Here is a 7,912-nt window from a genome sequence, read left to right as displayed (position 1 = left end):
CCATTGTTTTTCTTTTTTCTTAGTTCAAGTTTGAGTTAGGAAATTTTCATATAATGCTCTGTGAGCTCCATACTGTACTATAAAGTGAAGCTGATGGTGCTCTCATAAATCTCCTTGTATCTAGAGTTCTCCTGGAAATGAAATTCTAAATGGCGTCTTTGAATGTATTAATTATAACATTGAAATGTCAAAATAGCCTTTTAAAAAATATCTTTTATTCTTTTAAAGGTACATGATTTAAAATTTTTTTTAAAGTCTTTTATTTTTTAAATTAACATACAGTAAAACTGGCTTTTTCATTTTGGCACACAGTTCTGTGACTTTTAACACACGACTAGATTCCTGTAACCACCACTACAACCAGGATATCAACAGTAACATCACCCAAAAAACTCCCTTGTGTTATCCTTTTGTAATCACTCCCTTCCTCCATCCTAACTCTTGCAACCACTCTTTTACATGACTATAGTTTTGTTTTGTTTTTAAATGTTATATAAATGGAATCCTATCATATGTAACCTTTTTGAGACTTTCACTCAGTATAACGCCTTTGAGATTGTCCAAGTGGTTGCATTTTGCAGTGGTTTGGTACTGTTTATTGCTGAGTATTATTCTGTTGTCTGGATATACCACAGTTTATTTATCCATTTACCCCCTGGAGGACATTGACATTTCCGGTTTGGGGCAATTATAAACGGGGCTGCTGCATACACTCCAGTCCAGTTCTTGTGTGAGTATAAGAGCATTTCTCTGGATAAGTACCTAGCAGTGGGATTGCTGGGTCATATGGCAAGTGCATGTTTAACTCGATAAGAAATTATCAAATTATTTTCCGGAGCGGACGTACCTTTTTGCACTCACACTAACAGTATGAAATTTATAATTGACCCTTTGTTACTTTTTGTTCTGACATAATTGTAGGACACAATGTGGTTGTAAAATATAATATAGAAGGATCTTGTATAACCTTTACCCAGTTCCCCCAGTTTTTGCATAATTTTAGTACAATATCACAGGAAACTGACATTGATCAGTCCATTCACCTTATTCCTACTTCACAAGTTTTACATGCACTGTTTGTGTGTATTTAGTTCTATGCAATTTAATACATATGTATTCATGTGGCCACCACCACAGTCAAGAAACAGAATAATGTCATTGCAAGGATCACTTGTTCATACCTTTCTGAAGCCACAGGCACCTCCCTCCATCCCCTCCACCCTAGTTTCTGACAACTACTAATGTGTTCTCCCTCTCCATAATTTTGTCATTCATACAGTTGACTTTTGTGGACTAATTTTGTATTCTGTGACCTTTTAGACTTAAAAATTAGTTTAAGGAGTTTGTTTTTTATAGATTCCTTGCTGTATACAAACCAGGACAGTTTCATTTCTTCCTTTTCAGTCTGTTTCCAGTGTGAAGAAAGCATTCACTTTCACCCTTCTGTATATTAGCTATAACTGGTTTGGGGAGGAAGGTATAATTTTTATCAGGTTGAGGAAATTCCTTTCTATTCTTAGTTTGCTGAGAGGCATGTGTGTGTGTGTGTATAAATCGATGTTGAATTTTGTTAAACACTTTTTCTGAATTGATTGGTTGATGAGGTTTTTCTTTAGACTGTTAATATGGTGAACTACACCAATTGGTTTTTTAATTTTTACCCAGTTTTTCATTTCCAGGATAAACTCTACTTAGTTGTGATGTATCTCTGGATTCAATTTGTGAATTTAGTTTAACAGCTTTGTTAAGACATAATTTATATGCCATAGAATTCATCCCATTGAAAGTGTTCACTTCATGACTTTTAGTATACTCAACAGTGCAACTATTACCATTATCTAATTTTAGAAAATTTTCAAAACTCAAAAAGAAACCCCATACTACAATCATTCCCTGTTCTTTCTTTCCTCACAACTCCTGGAAACCATTAATGTACTTTTTGACTCTCATACAGTGTATGGTCTTCTGTGTCTGGCTTTTTTTATTTAGCATAATGTTTTCAAGGCTTATGCACATTGTAGAATGTATCTGTACTTCATTCTGTTTAATGGTCAAATCCATTATATGGATATACATTTTGTTTATCCATTCATTAGCTGGCAGACATGTGGCTCCCACTTCTTGACTGTCATGAATATAAGCATATAAGTTTTTGTGGGTATGTGTTTTCCTCTTTCTTGGCTGTATATACCTAAGGGGGGAATTGCTGGGTCATATAACTCTATGTTTAACTTCTTGAGGAACCATCAAGCTGTCTTCAAAGTAGCTGCGCCATTTTACATTTCTATCAGCAATGTATGAGAGTTCCAATTTCTTTAAGTCCTCATTATTGCTTGTTATTATCTCTTTTGTTTTAATTACAATGATCTTAGTGAATGTGAAGTGATATCTTATGATTTTGACTTGCATTTCCCTAATAACTAATGATGTTAAGCATGCTTTCATATGGATTTGCTAGTGTTTTGTTTAGGACTTTTACATGTGTGTTCATGAGGGATATTGGTTCATGAGGGTATTTGTTTTTTCTTAAACTGTCTTTTTCTCATTTGGGTATCAGGGTAATACTGGCTTCATAAAATTACTTGTGAAGTGTTTCCTCCTCTTTTATTTTTTATTTTCCTGGAAGATAAGATGCAGAATTAGTGTTATTTCTTTTTTAAATGTTTGGTAGAACTCACCAAATGAATGGTGATCTAGATCTGAAGATTTATATTTGGGAAGGTTTATGAATTCAGTTTTAAAATAGTTGTGAGGTATTCAGTTATCGTTCATTTCGGGTGACTTTTGGTAGTTTCCAGTTTTCAAGGAATTGTTCCATTTCATCTAAATTGGTGATTATATGTATAGTGTTGTTTGGAGTATCCCCTTATTATCCTGTTAATGTCTACACAGTCCACAGTAATAACCCCTCTTTTGTTCCAGATACTGTTAATTTGTGTCTTCTCTCCTTTTTTCTTTTCAGTCATACCAGAGACTTACTAATTTTATTGGTCTTTTCAAAGAACCAGCTTTTGATTTCATTGATTTTCTTCTTTGTTTTTCTTTTTTCAATTTCATTAATTTCTGCTCTGATATTTATTATTTCCTTCCTTTGGCTTGCTTTGAGTTTATTTTGCTAAGGCGGAAGCTTAATCGATTTGAGACTTCTTCTCTTCTAATTTAAAGCTTAATGCTATGTGCTTCCCTCCAAGTACTGCTTTAGCTGCATTGTACAAATTTTGATATGTTGTGTTTTCTAATGTCTTCTGAGACTTCCTCTTTGACATGTAGATTATTTAGAAGGATATTGTTTAATTCTCAAGGGAGATTTTCCTGTTATCTTTCTGTAATTCATTCCTAGTCTAAATCATTTTGGTCAAAGAACATGCTTTAAATGAGTTTGATTCTTTTAAATTTGTTAAAGTTTGTTTTATGACTCAGCCTAGGGTCTGTCTTGGTGGATGTTCCATGGCACTTGGAAAGAGTATGTTCTGCAGTTGCTAGGTGATGTGTTCTATAAATGTTGGTTAACCTAGCTGATTGATGGTGCTATTTACTTCTCCTTCTCCTGGCTTATTTTCTGCCTCCTCATTCTAGTGATTACTGAGAAAAGAGTATTCAACTCCACAGCTGTAATTGTGAATCTGTATCTTTCTCCTTTCAGTTCTGATAGTTTTTGCTTCATGTATTTTAAAGCTCTCTTATTAGGTGCATACACATTTAAAATTATTATATCTTTCTGGTAAGTGACCCTTTTATTTTTTTACAATGATTTTCAATTTTTTTTACAATGATCCCTGGTAATTTTCTTTGCTTGTCTTAAGTCTACTTTTTCTCATCTTAACCCATTCCAGATTTCTCTTGATTAGTGATTGCATGGCATATATTTTTCTGTCTTTTACTTTTAATCAGTCTACTTATATCATTATATTTAAAGTGGGTTTTTTTATAGACCACATCTATTTAAGTTATTTTCTATCCATTCTGATTATCTCTTTTAATTGATGTATTTAAAACATTTTTTATGTCGTGTTTTTTTTTTTAATTTTTGAGAGAAAGAGACAGAGTGAGCAGGGGAGAGGCAGAGAAAGAGGGAGACACAGAATCTGAAGCAGGCTCCAGGGTCTGAGCTAGCTGTCAGCGCAGAGCCTGACATGAGGCTAAACCCATGAACCTTGAGGTCATGACCTGAGCCGAAGTCAAACACTTAACTGACTGAGCCACCTAGGCACCCCTCTAAAACATTTTTTTAAACTAGGCTTCACACTTAGTATGGAGCCCAAGAAGGGGCTTAAACTCACAACCCTGATCAAGACCTGAGTTGAGGTCAAGAGTCAGCTGCTTAACTACCTGAGAAACCCAGGTGCCCCTAAACCATTTTTTTTAATGTAAAGATTGATATGTTTGGACACAGATCTACCATTCCATTATTTCTTTACTATTTGTTCCCCCTATTTTTCATTTCTCTGTGTCCCCCTTACTTGTTTTATTTTGGAATATTTGAACATAATTTTAGAATTCCATTTTAATTTATCTGGATTTTTTTAACTGTATCTTTTGTTACGGATATTTTTAAGGATCTCAAGAAGTACAAAATATATAATTAACTTTCCACATTCTACTTAGAATTGGTATTTTACCACCATAGAAGTTCCTTTCCACTCCCTCTTTCGTATTGTAATTGTCTTGCCTACGTATACTGAAGCCCCATCAGACTGTTACAAGTTTTGCTTTCAACTGTCAACTTTATTTCTAATAATTCAAGAGGAGAAAAGAGGCTACTGAATTTACCCAGATATTTACCATTTTTATGGTCCTTTCTTTCCTTATATTCCACATTTCCTCCTAATATCATTTCCCTTCTGTCTGAAGAATTTTCTTCAGCAATGCCTTCAGAACAGGTCTGCCAACAATGACTTCTTTTAGTTTTCCCTTATCTGAGAATGTCTTTATATCACCTTTATTCCTGAAGGATACTTTTGCTGGATATAGAATCCTGGTTGACTGATCTTTTCTTTGCATAATTTAAATATTTTGTTCCATTTTTTTCCTGTCATCTATGGTTTTTGTTGAAAAATCCACAGTTATTCAAATTATTCTTTCTGTATAATTAGAGCATCATTTTTCTCTGATTGCTTTCAAGATTTTTTTCCTTAAGTTTTCAATAGTAACTGAAAATTATCATCATCATCATCATCATCATCATCATTATTATTATTATTATTTGGTTTCTGCTCCGTGGGGTTCACCAGAAAGCTGGAACATGGAGTTTTATGGCCTCTTCTCTGTTTTGTTGGCTTCTTCCCACAATCGCACCTGTAACTGGAGCCAAATGATGAGATGACTGAAGGAGGCAAAAAACATCTTGCCTCACCCTCTCTCAAGACCATAGTATAGTTATTCTGGTTGGAGAAGTCTCCTCCCTCAGAATTTGAGGCCTATGGGTCCCTGTCGTCCCAGGCCCCACTGCAGGATTGCTTGGGGGGTGGATCATGAGACAATGGAGAAAAGATTAAAAAGGAAAAGAAAAATTATTTTCCACCACTCACATTGAGCTTAAGGGGTCTCCTTTTCCTGATCCTCAGGTCAGAACTAGAGAGGTTCTTTGGGAGCTCTGTGTTGATTTCCCAATTCTAGATTTGGGTTGCCTCGAGACTATGCCAGGGGATACCAGAGCAAACAAAAATGATAAATTTTCTAGTTCACTGGTAAAAAAATTCTGGCTTTCTTCCGCAATTTGCCTGCTAGTATCTTCTCTTCAGAATCCTCAAGTAGCTGCTACTTGTTCAGGTTTTATTGCTGCATTCAGTTGGAGCAGTATGTTTACCCAGAACTGGGACCAAAATTGCTTTTACAATAGCAAATTTAAGTATTTCCCAATTAATACCAAACAAAACTACTAATTTCCTTAGAATAATTTGTTTATGCTTGAAATCCTCATTTGTTGTAATTTACATTATGACTAAATACTGGCTCTCTTCTCCATCACATGCCTTATGATGCTAAGGAGAGAATTCTTTACTAGATAACACCATCCCCTGTGGAAGTAATGTGGGTGGAGGTGCTCTCTTGATTGGGGAAGTTCCTTGTGGAGATTTCTGGGAAATGTAGTCTTCTAAGTACCAAGCCCCCCCCCCCAACACACAAAACAAACAAACAAACAAAAAACATGGAGACAGACAACTTTTTTTAATATAGATCCTAGAAATTATCTCCTGACAAGCAAACTAATGGCATGACTTCCTTTGGTTTTGCTTTAAGTGTAAAGAAGTCACTTACATAATTTAAGTGGGCCTTAGGGCAGCTAAAACTTATCCATTAGCTTGCTAATATAGCATTAATTGTTTTTATTTTAGACAGCGGACCTTATTTTACATGGCTTTTTCAACTACAATTTCTTATTCCTGCTACAATTGCTCTGCCATATTTTTCCACAAAGTGTAATATAATGATGGCCATCTCATGGGAAAATTCAGTTTAATGGAATAGAGGGGAAAATATAGCCAATGCCAAAAATATGTATAGGCATATGTTTCAGAATTATAGGCATTGTTATGGAGTGGTGGATTTACCCCAAATTTGAGCTCCAGAAAAAGATTTAACTTTGTAAAGTAATAGTAAATTTAAAGTAACTGTTTTTTCATGTACATTATAAATATCAGCTATTTCTCACCTGTCCAGGACTGCAGAGTCATGATATAAAGTTGGCGAAAGCACTATCCAAATTTCTTCTCCATCAGCTTAGGTAGAGAGTAGAGGGTACCAAGTTCAGCCTTGCCAAGAGTAGACAGAGATTTAGGACAGAAGAGTTCTAGGAGACTAGGATGGCATCCGGCCTAGGAAAGATGGGGGCCTGACATAATGTATGCTTGCTCTCTCATTCACTGAGTCCATATTTACTGAGCACCTGGTATGTCTTAGGCTCTACTCTCAGCACTGGAAACATAGCAGGGGAAAGTAGAGTTCGTTCTGTCATGGCAGGTACATTCTAGTAGGGGTGACCATGACACATAATATGTATACAGTATGCCAGAAACAGCAAAATTATGGCAAAGGGTGTAGGAGAGGAAGAAATTTCTATGTTATGTAGGGTGGTCAAGGTCCCCTTGTCTCCTGTGGTTCCCTTGTCTCTCTTACAATAGCAGATGGAAGACGGAGGGAAAAGTGTATAAGGAACGTTTAATTTAGGTTGTGATTATCCTTCCACGTTTTCAAAGATTCACCATCCTAATACTTCAAAGACAAACATGAGTTTTCAGATATTTAAGATTCTTGCCATCATTTTTCTTAGTAGCCTAAAGGCTTTTCACATTAAATAAGCAACTTGGTACTCAGAAGTGAAAAATGTTCCTAATGGAATTCAGATGGCATTACTATTTAACAGAAGCGGCAGTGTGCCAGGAAGTGAGATTGGTATCACCATTCCACTTTGCAGGTGAGAAAACTGAGGACCAGAGACTTGCAGGGACTTGCCCAGGATCACACAGGCTGTCCCTGGACAGACGATGCGCTTTTCTCTGTGCCTCGCTGCCCAACTCTCAACACAGGCGAGCTGTACACAGTGTAGGCTGGGCAGGCAGCTAAACACAGTGGGTGGGAGGGGAGCCCCGCCTCCCGCACCCTCCGAGGCAAGATGCAAACTATCTCTTTAAGAAGGAAAGTGAAGACGGGCCGATTACGCAGCTGCCAGAGAGCCGCCCACTGGCTGGTCCCTTCCATCCACCTCGCCCTCCCCTTTCCTCCCTCCCGGCAGCCCCAGCCCTGGCGAGCCGCCTCCAGCAGGGGCTCCGGAGAGCAGGTCGGCGGCCTGGGCAGGGCAGCCGAAGCCATGGAAGCCTCCGCAGGTGATGACAGCGACCCCGGGGACCTCGAGGCCCACCGCCCAGCGGCGCCCCGGCGGGGGGAGGGGAGGCGCGGGCCGCGCCGGGGAGCG

The sequence above is a fragment of the Suricata suricatta genome, chromosome 12 (genome assembly GCF_006229205.1).
Source record: "Suricata suricatta isolate VVHF042 chromosome 12, meerkat_22Aug2017_6uvM2_HiC, whole genome shotgun sequence".
NCBI lineage: Eukaryota > Metazoa > Chordata > Mammalia > Carnivora > Herpestidae > Suricata > Suricata suricatta.
This window is presented reverse-complemented; position numbering follows the sequence as displayed.